We start from the raw sequence: 22,468 nt of genomic DNA on the forward strand, positions 1-22,468 counted from the left end.
CATTGTTTTAAAAATAGTCTCTATACCCCAGGTGTTTATAAAACTGAGTTGTTCAGCCCATTTGCTGTTATGAAAACATCCTTCATAATTTGGAGTTTAAAGTGTCCTCAGATAACTATGCCAATATTTAAGTTTTTATACCAATGGATGTATATCGCACTTTAAAACTAATTTGAAAAATACTATGTAAAATAAATATTTGTTCAAAAGCATCTTCCACTGAACTTCTCTCTTCCCCCTCACTCCGAAGTCTTTACTGCCTTTTCACAGAATCACAGAATGGACTGGGTTGGAAAAGCCCTCAGAGCTCATCCAGTCCAACCCTTGGTCCAACTCCAGTCCATTGACCAGATCATGGCACTCAGTGCCATGGCCAATCTCAGTTTACAAACCTCCAGGGCCGGTGAGTCCAGCACCTCCCTGGGCAGCCATTCCAATGCTGACCACTCTCTCTGCACAGAATTGCTTTCTCATCTCCAGCCTCAATGTCCCCTGGCAGAGTTGAAGCCCATGCCCCCTTGTCCTATTGCTGACTGCCTGGGAGAAGAGCCCAGTCTCCCCTGGCTAGAACTGCCCTTCAGGTCGTTCTAGAGAGTGCTGAGCTCACCTCTAAGCCTCCTCTTCTCCAGACTGAACAAGCCCAGCTCCCTCAGCCTCTCCCCATAGGGCTTGTGTTCAAGTCCCTTCCCCAGTCTTGTTGCTCTTCTCTGGACCCGCTCCAGCACTTCAATCTCTTTCCTGACCTGAGGGCCCAGAACTGAACACAATACTCCAGGTGTGGCCTACCCAATGCAGAGTCCAGGGGAAGGATCACTGCCCTTGTCCTGCTGACCACGCTATTTTGGATGCAGGACAGGACACCATTGCCTTCTTGGCCACCTGGGTACACTGTTGGCTCATGTTGAGCTTCCTGTCCATTACTCCCCCCAGGTCCCTCTGGAGTATAAAAAGAATGGGCTCCTGGGGCGGTTTCAGTTGCAGCTCCCATCAGTAGGCGGCTGTCAGTGCTCAATATATCTGAAAATACATTTCAAAACTTGAGCCATGCAAAATCAGAAGTAAAGAAATAAAATGAAAACGCTGTTTGTGCTGCCACTATGTAGATAATTGAAAACACACACAGGTGTATTACAGTAATGGCAAACTTCACACATCTTCACATACTGAATCTTGAGTATTTCACATGAATGCTAAAAAAAATAAATGAGAGATATTACATTTATACATAAATATTCTATTATGCCTTCATTTTACTTTCTTTTTGGAAAGAAAACCAGTTTTCCTTGCTTGAGGAACTTCATCATTGATAAACTTGATCGCTCTTTGAAGTTAGAGCAAAAGTCATAAACTTGGTTTTTATTGCATTTCTACAGAGCTCTTTCTTGTCTGTCTTGGCAGAGTTCATCTCTCAGTCAGTCTTCTACTGTGAGAAACTCTGGATGCAGACAATCCACATCGCAGCAAAAATTCAAATGAGATTTATGTTAAATAAAGCCAAGTAAACTGTTTTCCTGATTTAGGCGAGAGAATTTTGTGCATAACTTTATAGCTCTGTTCTTTACATCTGATATTTAAAATAGTTTAATCTTATCTGGCATCGTTCCTAATTTGTAAACCTACATTCATTATTTCCATATCCATGGGTGGCGTTCACTACACAGAGTCAAAGTCTTGCCCAAAGTACAGAGGTGGCTTTGGCACGCTCTCCAAAATCCAACAACTCCTAAATTTGTATAACATTGTAGAAGTAGTTTTTATTTGTGGGATATAAATGTATTATTCTTACCTGTGTAAACTGTGCTTCTGCAAGTAGGTCCCTAATCTGCATTGAACATAACCAAATTGGTGGGACCCCATCCAGGAATCAGACTGCCTGGATCCAATGCTGTATAGAATTGGGGATCTTCTTGTTCTTTTCACCCAGCAGAAAATAAATATAGTCTCCTAATGTTTACAATATCTGTGGGAATGAAAATATCTAAATTTTGTAATAATCCTTGTTTTGCTTATTGCCCCTAATGACCCTTTTATCCCTGATATGCCTTGAGATGGCACCAAGGAGAAGTCGTTCCATCACTTTCCCAGGGATGGAGGTGAGGCTGACTGGTCTAGAGTTACCCAGGTCCTCCTTCTTGCCCTTTTGAATACTGGAGTGACATTTGGTCTGAAAGCTAGCAACTTAGGCACAATTATAGATGGGAAGCTGTAAACGTTAAGTGTTAATTCAGAATGAGAATCAGGGAAGTCAGAATTACAAGTTCAGCTGGAGAATACTTTTTAAACATGTACATTAAAAAACAAGATTGAAAGACCTCCCAAGTTTCCATTTATGCATGAAGTAATTGCTGCATGGAAAGAAGGAGAAGTTTAACAGCAGGAACTATCACTTTAAACTTATTTAAATTGTTGATAGCTCCCTAATGGCATTTATCTACAAATATGGTACAGCTTTGGGTCCTCATTTTTGCCACGACTGGTTGTCTTGTCCTGGCAGGTGAAAAAGGCTGTAGAATAAAAGGTCTTTTATGTTTGTAATATAAAGTTGTAGGGTTTTGTTGCCATTTTTTACATATAGCAAATAACATTTAGCAAACCTGTTAACCAGACTCTGGCTCTGTGCCAGGCGCGGGTGGACCAGGCTGGTTAGTCAGCAGGATTTTCATGTCGTTTGGGATTTAACTGTCCTTTCTGCTTTTAAAAGTCTTCCCTTTGAAAATACAGTAGCAATGTGGTATATATAAAAGTGTTCACTATAAATGAGAAAGAAATCTGTTGCTATCCTAAACCTCACTTGTTAGTTTTTTGGAATTATATGAGAAGAAATGAAAATTCCTGACTGCTAATAAAGGTGAGAGTATTTATCAAGATAAGGACAGCGCTGCTGGGCAAGGGCCGCTCTACAGTGTTTCCGTGTCCACCAGCAATTCTGTCATTGCAGGTTTGTATTACAGGAAACTCCTGATGTCCTGAGAGAGCATTTTTCCATCTTTTTTTCACTAAGAGGGACAAAAGGAGTGTCCAAGATGTCTCTAAAGCTCTAATTCTACTTCTTGCCGAGGGTTGGTGCACTACTGAAATGTAACAAAAATCTTAAGACTGCAATCTCTGAAGCTAAAGTATTCTTATATATAAATTGTATTGTCTAAAGTATTATTACACAGAAATTGACTTCCTTAATGCAATTTGTCTGCTTTTTCTCCAAACACCACAGAAGCGAACTGAAATTTAAATGCAACAAATGCTTTGCAAAAGATTTTAAATGACCCTTGTCATTTGAGCAAAGATTCTGGCAGCACCAATGGAATGTGGTTGATGCACTGCTATGGTTTATACTTTTTCATGGTATAATTTGTTGTATTTCAACTGCAACTCAACAGGAGCGCAAAGGAAGGTATGAATAAATATGAATATGAGATGTTGCAACGGGGCACAGGAGCGTAATGATGGTAAATTTTTCCCTACAAATGAGCTCCTTGCAAGAAGCTTTGAATATATGATTTCTGCCACAGAACTTGCAGCAAAGCACTGGTAGACTGTTATTAAAATGAGTTGTGTGGCTGCCTGTGTCCCTTACAGCATCACCCCCTTGCAATTGATTTGTACAATAAAAAGCCAGGAGGCACAGGGGGAGTTTGCTGGTACCTTTGCAGCTCCCACCAAAGCTGCAGTTGAACCTTCTCTCAGTGCACACCTGAGATTTCCGCAGCGTCAGTGACAAGGTTTCTAAAGAAACCAACAGGATCACTGATTTTATACAATGATTACGTGTTTGCCTGCTGATATTCATCCATTCTTCGAAGGAAATGAAAGCAATCTAATAAGGCTGGACTTCCACTGAACCAGTAGTGTTTTGCTTTTCTCAGGCTTGTGGATGCGGGTCAATTAAAAAGCGATGATTAGAGCTTTTCTATCTTATTTTCATTTTCCTTTCCTCTTCGTGAAATAAGACAGAGCACTAACATAGAAGGAAGAGAGAAAGCTAGAGGTGGCAAGGCATCTAAATGTATATTTACAGATACCTCTGCAGAAGGATAAGTATGTGTTTATGTGACTTTCTAGGGAGTTGGTTCACAATGCTCCCTTGCACATTGTGTCCATTATTGTTCGTATTTCAAAGGCCTTTTTTTCAAGATTCTAAACAAATAAATCAGAAGTTAATTATTATCCCAGCTATAGAAATGGAGAAGTTGAAGTATTGAAGCTGACTGATTCTGTCAAGTCAATGTTTGCTGTTAGGAACAGGATTAGATTTCATGTCGTCACGCCAAATCGCGCGTCCAGACTTTCAGCACTGACCACCTACCATAATGTGACACACATTCATGTGCTTGGTTTTAAGTGATTAATACCCAGGGAAGAGCAATTTCCTGAATATCAGGCAAATGACTAAACATTTCCGAAGGATAACCCGCAGATTGAAGACAACAGACCCAACGTTTCGCGTTACTGTTCTGATCTTTCCTGTTTCTCAGCCGTGCTCTGATTCATCTCTGCGGAAAACTTTGTATACTGCAGTTTAACTTCACATTTCTACTGCGGCACCAACAATTTGCCAAACAGCGATTTCCCTATGCACCAAGTATTGCTGGCTCTCAAATCAAATGTATGCTGTCTGCTTCCATCCCTGCTCTCTGTCGCAATTATTATTTTTCTGAAGATAAGAAAATCCCATTTTTACCACTGGAGAGCCAGGCTGCTTAGGTCACAAGATTCTCTTGGCTTAATCCTTGAGTATGAATCACGAACTTTCCCTAATAAGTACTGGCATTCTTCAGATGATCAGGCTAACTTACTAAGGCTTCCAGAGCTTTCATTATCACCATGTTTAAAGTATCAAAAGCAGTAGCCAATTAAGAATTATTAAGACTATAAGTTGTTCTTACTTTTCCTTTCTGTCTTCTATTTCTTACTCTGATGTGGGTTGATATTGTAAATGGCAATAATACACCTCAGTTAAAAGAAAACAAAATATGAAAAAGATAAACCAGACTGAAAAATAGATGTGAAAACTAGAAAACAAATTCCATTGCTTTCGACACAACATGGCTCAAAAGTTACCTATAAATGCCTATGACTCCAGTTCACAAATAGCTTTTTTCTCACATTTAATATCAGAAAGTTGTGAGATAACGAGCAATAATAAGTCTCTACCCTGCAAATGACTTATAACCCCTACAAAAGAATCCTACAGTCTACTGAGAAGGCACAGTAAATGCTAAGTGATTAAATAAGTGCTTTGTTAGAAATAAATAAAATGAAGACCCTAACAAAACCTCCCACAACTATTTCTTAACACTTGCAAGTAGAAACAGAATATTCCCAGAAAACTCCTGAGATAAGACTGGACTCTACTAAATACTTCAGATGGGGAAACATGAAGATGCTGGGCACTTAAGGAAAGAAGCCCCAAATTTTGATGCTAAATCTAGTAAAAGTAGAACAAATCCCATTCAGTTTAGCTACCAGCAATATTTTTTGTATCTTTTACCAGGATTAGCACATATAAATAAAGATAAATTCCTCAAACAGCATTTTAACTGTGGCACAGTATGACAAGATAAAACTATATTTAATAGTTGGAAAAAATAAGGACATTTGTACTTACCTGGCAGTTAATTAGTCAATGTGTATATTTGGGATCACTATATATGTATGAATAACAGGACACACCCAGGTAATATTCAAAATCACTTGGGAACTTCTCTGAAGACACCAAATATTTTTACAATAGCAATGATTAAGCCTGAAAAGAAAAGCAGAAAGCCCTGCAAGGAAATCAGAAGTGAGTCAAAATCACTAGTGGTTACTCTTGTATTTATCATCAGAAGTGAGTCAAAATAGCCAAGTGTTACTCTCGTATTTATCACTACATAAACTGCAGTATAAGAATGCAGGGGAGAGGAAAAGAAGAACAAGATGAGAAGAGAAAATCCAAGACGCAACTTTAATATTATCACAGAATCACAGAATCACAGAACCCCAGAGTGTCAGGGTTGGAAGGGACCTGGAAAGCTCATCCAGTGCAATCCCCCCATGGAGCAGGAACACCCAGCTGAGGTTCCACAGGAAGGTGTCCAGGCGGGTTTGAATGTCTGCACAGAAGGAGACTCCACAGCCTCCCTGGGCAGCCTGGGCCAGGCTCTGACACCCTCACCAGGAACAAGTTTCTTCTCAAATTTAAGTGGAACCTTTTGTGTTCCAGTTTGAACCCATTGCCCCTTGTCCTGTCACTGGTTGTCACCGAGAAGAGCCTGGCTCCATCCTCCTGACACTCACACTTTATATATCTGTAAACATGAATGAGGTCACCCCTCAGTCTCCTCTCTCCAAGCTCCAGAGCTCCAGCTCCCTCAGCCTTTCCTCACACGGCAGATGCTCCACTCCCTCCAGCATCTTGGTGGCTGCGCTGGACTCTCTCCAGCAGTTCCCTGTCCTTCTGGAACTGAGGGGCCACAACTGGACACAACATTCCAGGTGTGGTCTCCCCAGGGCAGAGTAGAGGGGCAGGAGAACCTCTCTGACCTACTGACCACCCCCTTCTAACCCACCCCAGGTACCATTGGCCTTCTTGGCCACAAGGGCCCAGTGCTGGCTCATGGTCACCCTGTTGTCCCCACGCTCCCCAGGTCCCTTTCCCCTGTGCTGCTCTCTAATAGGTCATTCCCCAACTTACACTGGAACCTGGGGTTGTTTCTACCCAGATTCAAGACTCTACACTTGCCCTTGTTATATTTAATTAAATTTTTCCCTGCCTGTCTCTCCAGCCTGTCCAGGTCTCTGGATGGCAGCACAGCCATGCTGGGCGCGGTGGTGTGCGCCTGTTGTCCCAGCTGTGTCAGGAGGCAGAGTCTGTCGGATCGCTTGACCCCAGGGTTTGAGTCCCGGAGTGCGGTGCTGAGGCTGCCAGTGTTGTGTTCAGTGTGAAACCCCGGAGGGCTGGGGCTGGGGGTACCACTGTAGTAATTGAGTAATAGTAGTAATAGTAAGATGTGGCATGGATGGGCAAAGATCTGTGTCGTCCCTGTCTTAAAACAAAGGGTTTAATACAGTAACAGGCTTCCTTGAACGCTATTTGTTAGAAATAAGCTCAAGCCACTTCAGTGAGAGCTACACAGACATAAGCAGCACTTCTGGAAAAAAACTTCAATGTATTATTTCCAGCCTTGCTGAATGACACTGCAAACTCTTATAAGCACTTCATAACATCATGCAAAATTTAAATTAAAAAGTTTAGGCTACTGCTGTGATGAGTATTTAGAGGAGAAGTTTACAGCTTTTCAGAGGCTGTACTATTTAATTGTTTACTCTGTTTGTCCTGAAACTCATTGCTTCTCAATATATTTTAATTTGTTTTACTGGAAGCACACAGACGTGCAGAAAGCCTGCTCAACAACTCATAAACAAACAAATAACCCAACTCTAAAGCTCTGCATTCACTAAACACAGCCTCACATCTTAACCTAATCAAGTGTTGCCCTACTTTCTGCTTTGCAGGCTTTGGAATAGGAATTTAAATATGTTCCTTCAGCACTGGGGCAAAATTACATCCCAAGACAGAAAACTTTGAACAAGTTATCTGATCTGGGTGCTCCTTCCAGTGCTACATTGGGAACTGCAGAATGAGAAACTGTTACCAAACGTGATAATGTACGTGATGGGAATTCGTAATGGGAGCCATATTCAATTACTGTTGTACAACAGCCTAAGTGGAAAGGAAGACAGAAAAAGAAACTACTTCCAATGTTGTTTTTTTTAATTTGGACGAGAACTTGCACAGAACAGAAAAATGAACTAAAACTATAAGGCCGGACTGCTGGCATGGCATACTCTTAAGAAGAATCTGTCTGTTTATGGCTTCCATATGCTGTACAAACATAAAAATAACAATGTATCATGTAAGCAAAAATTACAACTTTTTTTTCATGCAAACAAATGATTGATCAAACTATTTTCAGACAGTATTAAAACCAAATATGATAAAAATAAAGGTAAGAATATGGCAAAAGTGAGGCAATTTTGAATGCTAGACTGGTATGTAGGTTATTTCCTCAAAGTTCCATCAATTACTGTGAAGCATTTCATTCTTTATGAGTCATCTTTGCTCACATAGCTCCATCATTATCCACTGCAGATTGTCAATTAATTCTTCATATTCTCTATGCGTGACTATATTACAGAAAACCAGCAATCTGAATTGTAAAATTTGGAAAATTATGCTCTTCTGTCCAGTGTAGATTGATATGGAGAGCTCCCAAGATCCTTCTGTGCAGCCAGCAGTTACTTCTGCTGTGAGTTTTGTTTAGTCTCTCAAAGGGACAAGGCAAGGAGAACAATATATTTTCTCTGAAAAATACTGTTCTTAATATATCATATCTACTTTCGAGTATTAAATTCAACTTAGTATATGGGGTGCTGATGAGAAATGATGTTTCTGAGGCAGGCAGTGAGTCAGTAAAGCAACAGCGATGGAACACCAGCATCAGTCACAGGTCCTATTGGCGGGTGTGCTCTGTCTTCCTACCCTCAGGGTTTCCTCTTGCCTGAGGTACTATTAATAGTACACTGTACACCTAACTGATTTGTTTCTTATGCCTGTAATACATCTCAATATATAAGTTCAGCAATGGCTATTGCGTAAGTTTAACATTCAACATTTATCCCTTTAAACCATTTCTTAAGCTGGTCATGATCTTCATTTAGCCACCTTATTTATTATCGGATAATATGCAGAATTCTTACCAGATCCCACCACTGTTTATAAATTCAAAAAGCAACTTAGTGAATTATTTCTTCATAACGAAGAATGCAGTGTGTTATTTTTATGTACCACTAGGAGAAGAGGAAAAAAAAGATACAGAAACAGGGGAACAGAAAAACAAAATAAGAAATGAAATCCAAGTTTCTCATGCAGCGATGAAATGCCAAGAAACTGCTCCAGAGAAATGGATTAACTGCCAGCTTTTCTACCTGTTGCCAAGAAAACATTGCTGTGTTCACTGATCCTGTAATTAAACTCAGCATGTTTGGAAACAACTTCTGAACTGTGCCATCATCTGTGAAGGGGGAGGGAGCTTCACTCCTCTAACACACCAATAGAAAGGTGGTTCTTCTCAAAAAAGTAGGTAGAAGGGCAAGCTTGGTTTAATCCTGTACACACATTCTCTAAGGAAAAAAAATCAACATTTAAAAAGAGAAATCTTGTTGCCTACAGAGCTTTGGTGGGAAGCACAGAACTATAATTGGCATCATTCAAAATACTAATGTGCAGGGCAAAAAGTCTTAATTGCTGTTCTTTAATGCCCTACAATACCAGGAGTCTTGCTGACTCCTGTTTTCTTTATCAAAATTTTTAAAAAGAGCTCTTAATTCTAGTGTTTCATAGCATTTTCTTCCTAGGACTTCTAATATTTAAGTTATTACAGTTACCCATGTTGTTCAAGATAGTTGCACACAAATTTGTCAATGAAACACTAGACCACACCAGCACACTTCTCTTCCCACATTTGATCATGTTCACCCCAATCTTGTTTAACCAAGATTCCATAAAGGCCGGCTCTATTCTCCTCACCTCCACTGTAGCCCTCTGGTCTCTTCTTGCAAAGCTTTATTTTACTTCAGACTTCTTCCCTCCAGTCCTTGTGCTTTTAGATTTGATGGGTTGGTGAAATGTTGGCTCAGCTGAATCTTCTTTGCTCTGTGGCTGGTGGTGCGGGATGGGACAGTCGCCCTCTCAGGCTTCAGCCCTTACAGTCCTCATTGTATCAAGGTGGGTTTAGTGCAATTTTTGTAGTAAGACAAGGAATTTTAATTTGTTTCTGCACCTGAAGGATAAAATATGAAACATTTTTTGGTTTAGTCATTAGTTTCTTCAATCTTTATCTTATTACCTATACTTAAGAAGCCAAACATTTTATTTGGTATGAAGAAGCCCAGAAAAGAGCAGTAAAAATGCCTGCTTGCAAATTAAACTACTTCTAATTGTGTTGCTGTAATTTACTAAAACTATCTTTGATACACCACCACTTAGACTATTTCTACAAAGAAGCCAGGGAAAAAAAATAAACAGATTCCAGAGTATAATAATAAGAACTATCAAGCTCCACTACTTCCATTCTTACTTCTCAGAAAAATGAACATTACTTAACTATTAAAAAATATAGTGTAATTCAGAGTGCAATACAAAATTAACTTTAAGACAAGGATACACAACGTAAGAAAGAGAGTTCTAGAAAATAAACATAGCTTCACAGACAAGAATAATATCCATTGTTGTTCATTGTGTCAACAGTGAGTGAAGCCTGGCCATTGGCAAGCAAGTCCTGAGACAGCTGGTTGAGAAGAGTGCGTGCGCTTGGTGGCCATACTGGAAAAGAAAAGCAAAAAAATAAAATCACAGATAGTCCTCAAAGCTGTCAAGTCAGCATCTCTCACACATGCTGGGATGCATTTAGAGCCAGTCTGTTCGTTGCAATATCCTCTTCAGGTCGATGAAACAAGCCATTTCCAATCATACTGATCTCACGGACTAAGGGTCTCTGTGCCGGAGACCTCACCAAACACGGTTTCTCAATCTTTGCTGGCCAGAGATTTCTCTGATGGCACAGAACAACTGCGCAGGATGCACTTCAGTCCCAGTCTTTGTTGCTGTGCCTCTGGCACAGAGCGAGACTGGAGGGTGACAGAGCTGCTGTGTGTGTTTGGAGCAGCTCCGGGAGCAGCAGCTCAGGCTGCATGGCCCGGCCGGCCAGAGCTGCCTCTGGGGACATGCAGGCTCTACCCCAAAAAGTTACTTCAGCTGAAGGCAACTTTCTGATGATGACACAAGACCTTAAGATGACTACACTCAAAATTACATACCAGTACCTAGAAATACTTGGTACAAGCTAGGGGCTGTGAATTGCTGAGTTAAGCTGTGTTAGCAGAAGAATACAGCCTCATTAGTGTTATGAAAGTGTTTCTGACATTGTTCTTCTCACATAAAAGAACTGTTTGGAGCTGAGGACTGCGGAAGACTTTACCTGTGTTGTTCTCAATATCTTTTTCTTTGGTCCTCTTCCCCACGTACAGCAATAGCAGCTGTCAGAAGGTGCAGGTTTAGGGCTGACAGAGTCACTCTGCAGTGAGGAGCCGAGCACACCTGGCACCCACGCTCCATTTGGAGGTGGTGAGTTGCTCTGGTTTTCTTCTGCCTTGGCTTGTTTAGTTGACGAGGAACAGATCAGAGTCACTCAGCAGAGAGAGAACTCTGCTACTCATCCACCTCCAAAACAAACTCAGAGGCTGAGCCAGGTCACTCTTACTTTCCTGGCTTGAACTCCTCCTGCTCTCCGTTGCTGATGGCATCACCATATCCACCGGTATCAGTGGATGTGAATATGCCCAGGTGGTGCATTAACCATCATTGCTTCTGTTCCTGATGCCGCTTCATTAATTCTTGTATTTCTAAGCCAAGCTTTGCTTTTTCAACAGTTTGTGTAGCAGAGAATGAACAGTCAGCTGTTGGTGCTGATTCATTCTTCATCACCTGGGATTTCTCGAGCTGTCAGCAGCAATTCCAAGTGCGACTCTTCAGATCTGCAGTGCTGAGCAGTTCCACTTGCTGTGGACCAAGTAGCAAAAAATTATCCACAGCGTTACGTCTCATAACCTAATCAACCACCTTTTGCAACCCATTCTGACCTTTGCTAGTACAATATTAATGGGACAACTCCCAGGATGAATGCGCTGATATGAACACGTTGTGACTCACATAATTTTCTGTATAACCCGCATGGTTGAAATATTTATATGTAAACATTTGTGTTTTTCCTTACTAAATTGTATCTGATTTTTTCAGACTATTTATTGAATTGGTAAAGGCTATTCTCATTTCTAATCCTGCCTGTCAGTATACTGGGAACTCCTCCCAAACTTGTGGAACTTTAATAATTATATTCTAACTTAATTCCATCATCCAAGACACCGAAAAAACCCACCAAACAATGTTTTACATGCCTCTGTAAACTCCACCAAGTTGCTGATAATTTTTGACTATTTTTCAACCACGGCTAAACTTATAGCAAGAGTAACATGGAAATCTATGCATAGATTTGAAGTCGCTGCAAGAAAGGCCAGGAGACGGGTGTGAGGGTAGACTTGTACCCCTTCAAAGGAGACTATCATCTGTAAATATGTTTTCAATAGCCTTTGCATTTAGTATCATGAGAGCTAATAAAAGCAGTTAGCAGGCAGAGCTCAGCCTCTGAGCTATTGCTTGTTGCAGCCTTTTCATCCGAAATTTCTGCCGCTCATCTTGTGCCTGCCCCGACTACAGGAACCGCAGCACATCTGCTATATGAGAAGCCACCACCCTGCACAGAGGGGACTCGTTGCCAGTGAGATGCCTCTTGTCTGAGATGTAACTTCTCCCAACTTGCACCAGGTTCTTAATCACATCATTTGGAGGGGGAACACAGCCCTTAGTGTTGCCAGTGTATGACCAATGTATTTCCCTGGATAGCCTGTGAGAATGGCATCAGAGACATTTTCAAAAGCCTTATTAAAATTAAAATCTACAACTCCTACTGCTTCTCCTGCATCCATAGGAGCCGCTACCCTGTCGTGAAGGGAAATCTGACTTGCTTAACACGGTTTGTTGTTCACAAATCCATCCTGTTATTCACCTCCTACTTATCTCCTGGATTACTGCAATTTATTTTTATTATTCTACAATTTTTTTTTCTAAACTTAATGAAAAAGAAATGAGTTGGATTCCTGAATAAAATCAATATTTTCAGTTAAGTTACAGGAAAATTCACCTGTTCTTTGCGGCTTGCAATGATAAAAGACATCTAATTTCATCAAATTAAAACAAATTCATAATTTTAAAAAATTGATTTGTCTCTACATTTTTCTTCTTGACCTTGTATTGTCTTTAGCATGCATGGGTACAGCTCCATCAGATTAATTTCCGTAGCAGCTCTGTGTTCCACTGCCTCCTTCCTTTTTCACCATCATCCATGACATCCCATTTCTTATTCTATTACTAATCTATTTTTAAATCTTCCATTTTATTTGAAAACATGTTATTAATGGCACTGTTACTAAAAATTTGCTGCTCATATCACTAATCTCCAAAATGGTTAGGAAAAAGTGAATACACAATCAGTGCATATCTGAAATCCATTGCAATGATACCATCATGTGGTTTACCAAAACTGATCTTTCTGTTCCAATGGATAGAAGCAAAACCTTTACAGCTACACATGGCCTCAACAAAAATGTTTTGGTAAGACAAAACTACCTGGAGCTCCGGCAAGCTTAGCAACAGGTGAAATGTAACGGTTGGACTCTTAAAGGTCTTTTCCAACCAAAAGGAATTGATGGTTCTGTTGTCTGTGAGACTGAAGGCCACACCAAGCTTTTTAGAGACATTAAATCATCTTGGTGAGCCAGGCTGCATCCCAGCCATGGTTTTAATGCTCTTCTGGGTTAAAATTCATTGCTTGGCACAGAGAGTTTTGGATTTCTTTTTAACTTAAATCTACAAGCTATTGAGACAAAAACTGGGGTTTTATTTTCTGAATTACCACACATGCTGTTTGGAATATAACAGTAAGAAGTGGGTTTTATATACACAATTCAAAAGCATTAGTTTATAAGAAAAGACTTGACACGTAGTGTATAGGTTGGTTCAGCTGCTTAACCGCATTGATTGTGAAATGTTGAACTCAAACCAGCTCACACAGGATTTGTTTTCATTTATCTCTGTTGGAAGAAATAACACATACAATTTAAGCCAAATTCCAGTGCTTTGCTCTGACTTTTACTAGTGCATGCCATGTAAAATGTACTAATAATGCCAAAAAATAAAACACTGAATGTTCCTCTATTTATCCTCCATGTATCATTTTCTCATTTTGGTAATCAGGCTCTAAAGTGATGGGAATGGAAATAATTCAAAACACAAGTGTTCAAAAGCTGTTCCTTAGTACAGAGCTTTACTGCCTTTGTGGGGGGGTTCTTTGTATGTGTGTGAAAGAAAATGTCTTGCCACGACTCTTTATTGTCTTTTTTATGCCCCACCTACAACTCCCTTATTTTGACTAAAGATTCAGATGGAAAACTGTGTTCTTCTCCCTAGATCTCTTGTTAAATATGACAAATGCATTTCATCTCTTTAGAAAGATGAATAGGCTTCAATTCTGAGAAAGTAATATTGGCACACTTTGTTTTGGACCTGAATTCTAAGGGATTAACAATTGCATTTATAAAGATTTCTGGACTGTTACAGTAAACACTTCTTTGCTCAATGGATTTAGATGACAATTTACTAAGTAAATCCGCAGGCTCATTCACTTAGATTTTTAGAACGAATGACAGAAACAAATACGTGGAATTCTTTCTGGACAGTGCAAAAGAAAAGTTCAAGGTTTTTTTAGTGTAATAGCTACCACATAGGCATATTTCACATGGGCTTTCTAAAGAGGACTCTGTCTTCATAACATATTAAACGCAAGATTTTTTCAGTGCTTTCCACCAGTGTATGAAAACAAGGCAAAAGAAGCAGGAGCATTTCTGTCCTGATTCAGGTGAGATTAATTTTCTGTAGGTATGCAAAAAAACCCCAGTTGTTTGTCTAAATCTACACTCTCTGTGCTGCTTAGGGAAAGAGAAATAAGGGAGCAAAACTGCCTTCTGCAAGTGTCTGCTTCGTGAGGGAAAAAGCGCCTGTGTCCTGGGAACTGACTCTGGAGTGACTCCAGGGGAAATGAGACCCAACAGCCAGCTTTTAAAAAGGTGGAGTGAGAACACTGTCGCAGAAGAGATTAAACCTCTCCTTCCATTGAGGAAGGATCAGAAGAACAGAATCTGGTGACAGAAATTACCAGGGAACTTTGGTTTGGTTTTGTTTGCTTTTGTTTTAATTGGCAATTCCCTAAACACAATCCTGCAGAACTACAGACCAAATGTAAGACAGTGGGCCCATTCCCATTATGTGGTGTATCATGCAGCACTCAAGACCCTCATGGCAACAACACTGCTACTACAGAAATGTAATGGTAGCAAATAAATGATTGTAAACTAATATTTACTCTTCAAGTTTGCAGCTAAATGTAGCTTTCACCCGAATGCATGTGGGTAATCTTACTTCACCCACCCCCAACAATGACTTGAAGGATGCATCTTGTCTTACCAAAAAATGGTTGAAAATGTTTGACTCCTCACAAGTAAGAAATGCTCCTTAACATTAAAACCTTTTCCTGAGGGGTGTACATATGACATCCACATACCATAGTAGCAAGTGGGATTGCAAATGCACACATGCATATGAATAAATAGAACCAAAATTATTGGCAGCAGTAGCACCATGCTCCCACAGAAGTTTACAAATCTCACATTACTTCTCATATTAACACCGTAAAACATTCAAATGACGCTGCTCATCACAGCAGCCACATTGTCAGTCTGGTTTGGTCTGCTGCCCCGAAACTCTGCATGGTTCCAAAGAGCAATTTGCATCATCTAAGTTCTTTTAAGAATAGCATTTCCTTTCTAGTATTTTAGAACTCTAGAACTACTCATTTGGTGTTAAATCACAAAGCTGTAAGTGTCTCAAATACTCTGGATCATTATTGTATCAATAAAGCTGATCAAAATCTATATGCCAGGAAACCAACAAATCTGCTTCTAATCACCAATATACCTCTGAAGCCTGGGGTGTTATTCCTGGCAATGACATTAGTGTGTGACAATAATGCTATTTTAAGATGCGCCACCTTCCAAAGGTAACCCCAGACCTATTCAAGACAATAATTCTGATTACTTATATATGTGCAGTAAAAGGTACCCAGCTATTCTAATCTGGTCCAACTGTACCCATTTAAACTAATTCCTTTTCATCTTCCCTGTGACACAGCCAGTTTTCTTGCTGATTTTATAAAGCTTTTGACACTTCTTTTCATTTTTGCTGTTCTATTTTCTTCTCAACAAGAGTCGCTCCTTTATTCTGCTCGATAAAAGCAGAACACTAGGACTAACATAGTGCACCAGTTTAACCGCTTTTCCAGAAATATGCATTTCAAGGGCTTTTATATGTTAATTTGACAATCTGCTCACTTCTACGCATATTGCACATGTTCAAGGACAAATAAGATTTCTACTAAAGCGGATTGAACTACATGATGTGAAAACTGTGGGCAGCTGGAGGGAAGGTGCAGTAACGGCCATCACGAGACGATGCAGAAACAATGAGGAGGCCGGTAGCAGGGACCTGTCCTGAGACAGATGCCCTTGCAGTACGTAAAGCCACCAAATGGCAATACGACAGGTAAAGGAATTCTTAAAACAAAATTCCAAGTACTATTATTACAGGATAAACACAAGGTGGAAAACTGTCAATAGATCATCTAGACAAAACAAAAGAATCGGAAAAATATTAATAAAGCTCTGTACATTGTGTTATGACATCTATCTATCGTGGTAGAATTCATAAAAACGGAAAATATCATCTGACTTTAATATGAAGTAATTTTTTTTGAGTATAGCCACGTTTAAGGGTGCTGATTCTGGTTCCTGGAGCAATCAAGGTGTGGTGGCGGTTGCAGATCATAATTTCCCTACCAAAGCCACCAAAATAGGAAACGTGCCTATAGCTCAGCAGATCCAGTTGTAATAAAGTATTAATACATGGAGGTTACTCAGAAGTAAGCAGAACTCTTTGAGGAATATCATCCATCTCCATATTCCACAAGAATACACCGTTCTGTACCAGAGCACGTTCTCATTTTACAGACACAGTATGTGAATGTGGATGCAATTGTGAAGACTGTGCTTCCTAACACAGGTGTTAAGAACCAGAGTTCCTGATATCAGGCTCTGCACACAGAATGAAGCCTGGGGCTGAAAAGGGATCTTTGAAGAGCCTGTAAAACCAACATTTTACATTTTGTGCAGCAAGCTTACAATGCAGATTCTGATAGCTGAGAAGAAAAGAAAGTGCTCAAAGAGAACTAGAACAGTGAAAAGCTCGTCCTACCAGACAACATGAAGAGTAACAGAGCCGGGGAATGGCCCTGCTGAATGGTAATTGTGTGTTGAACACAAGGAAGGGCAGCAGATGAGTATGGCTGCTAGAGATGCTGTGATGGTTAATAGTCCCCAGGCTGTGCAAAACAGCACATGTACCCATTACCACACCGTGAAGCCCATTTCATTGATTCATGCTACCATGTCAGACAACAAACTGAAAGGGCTGGGGCAGGTGCTGGTCCTGTTCTGCCATGTGGTAACAGCTCAGGGCAGAGAAATAGCCCTGGGGCAGAAGAGTTGGGATGGTCACCTCAGCCACAGCAAGATTCACCCTGTTGTACCTAGCACAGCATCTTACTGCAAAGGGACATCAAAACTGAGACCATGTAGTCCTTCAGTCCTGGAAGTCTTCTGCACCCAAATGCTTCATTTCCTGCTGAACAACGTGGATGAGTTCAGACAAGACAATTATCTGCCCAAGAGCAGGACAAGCTCCAGGGCACAGAGCAGCTGTTGTGGCAGCTCCCGCTCTGAAATGTGGGTGCCGAGCGAGTCCCTGGGATCACCTTGCGGAATTAATGAAGGTGTAAAACTCCTCCTGCTGTTCTGAGAGATCAAGACAGAAAAAGTGTCAAAACCCATCCCTTTATATGCAAACACCAGTTTCTGAAAATGTCAGAGAACAGGAGCACACAGGACTCACAACGGCTCCAGGACTTCTTTGGATTACTGGAAGCAATTTGCAGCTCTGATTTTCTGAGCAGCCAGTCCGTATTTCTCAGTGAGCATTCCTGATTAGTCATGTCTTTATTTTTTTACTTTTTTGACCTTTTCTATCTGGGACAACATATTGGTATTTTGTGAGCTTCCAAGGATGAAGGTTTTATTTCTTTCCCTTTCCCAATTCTTGCGCGAGTAGGACAAATTCTTTAGGAATGAATAGAAGCTATTTGGCTTAGAAAACTTGTCCTTTTTTGGTTCTGTCTTTCTCACATGATGTCATGCAGTTATTTTTCTGAATGACTTCAACGTGTTTGCCTCAACAAGTCTGCTATTTTATTTTTATTATTATTATTATTATACTTTTCATCTTCTTTTGGTTTTTCATAATATCTGGGAGATGTATTTTAATGAATATATAAGGTGATAAGCACTACATGTGTTCTGTAAAAATCAATTGCATCTCCTGCCACAATTTCTGTATGGAGAACCTCTGATAATATTGAGCTGATTGTAAATACCGTAATTAGCAGGCATCTTCTACCATTTTAGTCTTACAGTTTTTCAACCTGTTATTGTCACTATCTCTATACTCCATTATACTATTTCATTGTTATTACGGAAGCGTGACTCTATTTGATACAATTATATTAGTAGGAATTAAAGAAAGTTTCCCTAAAAAAAATTATTAAACCTCCTAAAAGAAAGGATTCAAAAGAAAGGGAATTGTAAAGATTTCTCTAACACAAAGATTTCTTTGGTAACTGGAAATACACAAACACAACAGACAATTCCCTCTCATCTGGCTTCACAAGTGAAGGGGACAAATTCCAGATTGCTAACATGGCATTTTGGATTGCTGAAATGGAGTTGAGCAATCTGGAGTTTGGAACAGCAATGTGGGACGGCAAACCCAAATCTGATAAGGAGATAATTCATGGCACCGACTACCTCTCCTGCCTAGTTTGGTCAAATGAATTTGTATAATCTGATTGTTGGCTTCTCAGTGCTCAAATAACTGCAAAGTATTTCCTGAGAAGCCTGAGGAAAAGCACTGGGCTTCTGTCATAGCACTTCTTCTCTACTAAGGAGAATTTATAGTAGTACTTTGTCCCTTGAGAATATATTGAATTAAATGGCTATTGTGTAGGTATTCTGCTGCTTTTTGGTGGATACAGCCAGAAGAAAACCCAGCAAGGTATCACAGAATTGATGGCAGCAGCAGTTCTGAGCTACTGAAGAGATGGGCCCTCCCCAAAGCAAGCACTCCATTCATACGGGATTTTCCAAGAGGAAATGACGTGCGTGTAGGTGCCTCGGGACAGCTCCCGTGGCTGCAGAACACAACGCGCTGCCAAAGAGCTCGACTGCAAAGAATAACCGAAAAGACGCTACAAATCTGTCCCTAACATCTCCGATGTACTTAGTAACATTGCTTTAAAGATGGCATGTGTTATTTATATAATACTTAAAATCCTTACAAATATTCAGTTGCTGTTGGCTTATTTTTCCTTTCTCCACTCAAGACCTTGACATAGCACAGCTGTTCAAAGGTTCATTTTTAATGTGGAAATTATTTTCATATTTTAAAAATAAATTCGAACCCACACATATCCACCCAGCTTCTTGATGTTTCTCACTTTCTGAAAACCCTCTGCAACTAAAATAGATCCAGTATGAATTTTAATCCATTTTGACATGGAAGATTAATTCTTCTGTACAATTGATTACTGATCAAGTGATATACTTTTGCGATGTCTCTTAACTAGCTCTTAAATTTGAATAATTTAAGATAAAAACATCTGAATTAAACAAATTAAACACTCCATGAAACCTTTTAATACTTTTTCCATTTCCCAAACCATATGTACAAAATAATGCCTCTCTATTGGGACCTCTCCTTTCTAAAACCCTTTCCTTACCTCTGTTATTTGCTGTTGTTTTATCTGTAGTATCTAATAGTGTGTGCATTTATAATATAGCAGGTAAAGACAATGAGGAGCACTGGTAATTAAACAGGAGAAACAAACCCTTTGTGCTTCTTTCGTGTTCTTGGCTGCATGTCTAGGAGGAGCCCAGAAGTCCCCATCGGGATGGCAGAGAGGAAAGCTGCCAAAGATTCCCACTAGGCAAAGAAAGGACGCAGAAAACCGAGTTGCACAAATATTTGCACTATGGCAACGTGGTAAGTGATTCAATCTCTCTGGTTATCAAGATAAATTATGTTGTAACTGCCATCTCTCTCCTTCTCTAAGCTCTCAATGAAATTTAGCCAGCCAGTTCAAGTCTAACGTTTCCCATCAGAGCTGCTCAGACTGTGATCTGGAGGAATCAGAAGACAGGCTGCAAAATAACTGGTTTTTAATTCATGCACTTTCATTCCCACTCATGCAAAGAAAGAAAACACCCCATTCTGCAAGGGAAAACATAAGTTATGGAATTCAACATTTACACTATCTGTATTAATGTATAAGTCAATGCTTTATGGCATCAATGCATGAGATTGTCTGTGTGTCTCTTTCCCTACTGAACTGAGAAATTCTTCATATTCAAAGTACAACTCTCCTCCCCACTGCCACAAACTACCATTAACATACAAAAAACTGCTTTACTTCTTATTGGAATATATAACCAGCTGTTTGAATGTTCATGTTGCAGAGTAGTGGGGGGCGCAGAATAATTAGTCACTAAATGGAACGTCTAAAAAAACATAAGCACAGAAACACCCTTTAATTTCCTTCCCTTTAGTTATATTTTTCTAATATATCTGCTGTGCAAATCAACTGATATAAGTGACAAAGTGTAAATTTCTTTTTAAGTAACATGTTATATATTACTAATTTTGTATTTATAACTTCTATATCATCTTGCTGTTTTCAGGATAGACATCTCTTCTGTTACTGAAGAGATGTTTTAACCAAAAGATTTATGCAAGACTTTTAAAAAGAAAAGTGGCAATTGGAGCTGCTACATTTCTTAGTCCTCGGTAATTTCCAGAATCATTGACTCTGATGATTATCCATCTTTCTTATGTTTAAGACATTCAAAATGTTGAGCATTCTCAACTACAGTCTTTCACAGGAATTAAAAATTGCTTTACATACTTGAAGGGAACAACACCCATTTTGCAAAATCTCACTTTTATATGTATGTTAAAATGGAAGAAAAAAAAAAGTGACAGATTAATAAGAAACCTACCCTGCATAACTAAAACTCTTGAAATTTGTTAGCAGAGGAGCAAGCGAGATGTTGCTATCCTTACTATACTTCATGGTCCAGGTGGGCATCAAGAGAATTTGAAGTACGAAAGCCTGTAATACTTCTGTGATTTTGAAGAATCCTGTGAGGATTATACAATAGAAGACCTATTGATTTAATAAGTTTCAAACACAGACAGCAAATCCAAACAAGACAATGGATACTTTCAAAGCTAACTGGAGTGAATCCAGCTGCGAAGCAGCGGCTGCAGCAGGAGGACAGAACACAGACACTCGTGGAAGGGCCTCTGGAGAGCGGGAGCTCAGACCCCAAGGTCACCAGGAGCTCTGGGACATTTTCAGCTTTTCCTCATCCACAAGGGAAAAGGGCAGACAGGGTTTCCAATGGTTCCATGCTGCAGTGAATTGATGTCTCTACCACAGTTTCCATCTGCCTGTGTCTGGGGTGTCAAGGTTTAAGGCAAACCAGCAATAAACTGTGGCAGACGCTCCCTGTTATCCCCTTTACCTCCTGCCACTCCTTCCTTTAGATCAGAAAGATGATAAGAAAGATAAGGGGAAAGGAAGAGAGACTTAGACTTCAAGTTGGAGAGTTCTAAAGGGTTTACTAATACTACTAATAAATACAGAATATATACAAAATACACAAACACAATCTAAGTGCTGGATGTGGAGCTGGTGTCACTGAGCAGCAGAGCTGGGTGTGTGGAGCTGGCGGCTCCAGCAGCTGCAGCTCAGGCCCCGGAAGTCACGGGCGGGACTGCACAGCAACTGGAATCTGGGTGCAGGATGCAGGGCCTGAGGCCTGTGGGTCACAGACAGACAGACAGACAGGGGCCTCTCTGGATGCTGGCCATGGTCGAAGAGAGAGTGACCCTCGTGATCACCCTCTTATATAGGGGGTATGACGATTATGGGATGGAATACTTCCGCAGTTCTAGTCACCCTTCTCAAACACGTCCCTCTCACAATGGAACGTGGGAAACTTATCAGTCTTTCTTAGCTACCATAGGAATAAATCTAAACACGAGCTTCTTCAGCATTCCGTTGGTCTCTTGTCAGCACCGAGTGCAGCATCCTAGGAAAAATATGCATGCTAAAACTCAGAAAAGTACAGCCACATAGGAGAACTGAGCTGAAAGAAAAATCACTGAAAGAGAACCGGTCTGGTTTTTAACAAAACCAGGACATGGGGTTAATGCTGCTTCTGAGTCCTGTTTCTGCGAATTAAAGAGAGTGGACCAGCCTACTGGGAGCTCTGGTACAGCAGGTTAACTGCAACGTGGTTTATTTGCGGCATATGGACATGGCTCAGTGATGGAACCCATCTTCTTTGGAGGATTCACAAGGAAACACTTCAGATCTGTCCCCAGACATTCTCTCTGCTGTATGATAGCGTCTTCTCTGAAGATGTTGGCTTCTGATTGCGACACCACTGCCACAAAACTCAAACGGTTAACAGAAATTTTTGTCCCAAATTATTTCATATTGTTACTCAGGCCTAATAATGGACTCAAGGA

General features: G+C 40.2%; 1 long non-coding RNA gene across 1 annotated transcript in view; it reads right to left on the bottom strand.

The window, feature by feature from the left end:
* Positions 1-13: 13 nt before the first annotated feature.
* LOC136108944 (uncharacterized) overlaps positions 14-22,468 on the bottom strand; it is a 51,156-nt gene continuing 28,701 nt past the window's right edge. The window contains exons 3-7 of the long non-coding RNA XR_010652434.2: positions 11,019-11,599; positions 9,569-9,821; positions 5,606-5,765; positions 1,787-1,960; positions 14-1,017 (exon numbers count right to left, since the gene is read on the bottom strand). This is a non-coding gene — a long non-coding RNA (uncharacterized lncRNA). The remainder of the gene's footprint in view (positions 1,018-1,786; positions 1,961-5,605; positions 5,766-9,568; positions 9,822-11,018; positions 11,600-22,468) is intronic.

Source organism: Patagioenas fasciata, chromosome 15, assembly GCF_037038585.1.
Source record: "Patagioenas fasciata isolate bPatFas1 chromosome 15, bPatFas1.hap1, whole genome shotgun sequence".
NCBI classification, from domain to species: Eukaryota; Metazoa; Chordata; class Aves; order Columbiformes; family Columbidae; genus Patagioenas; species Patagioenas fasciata.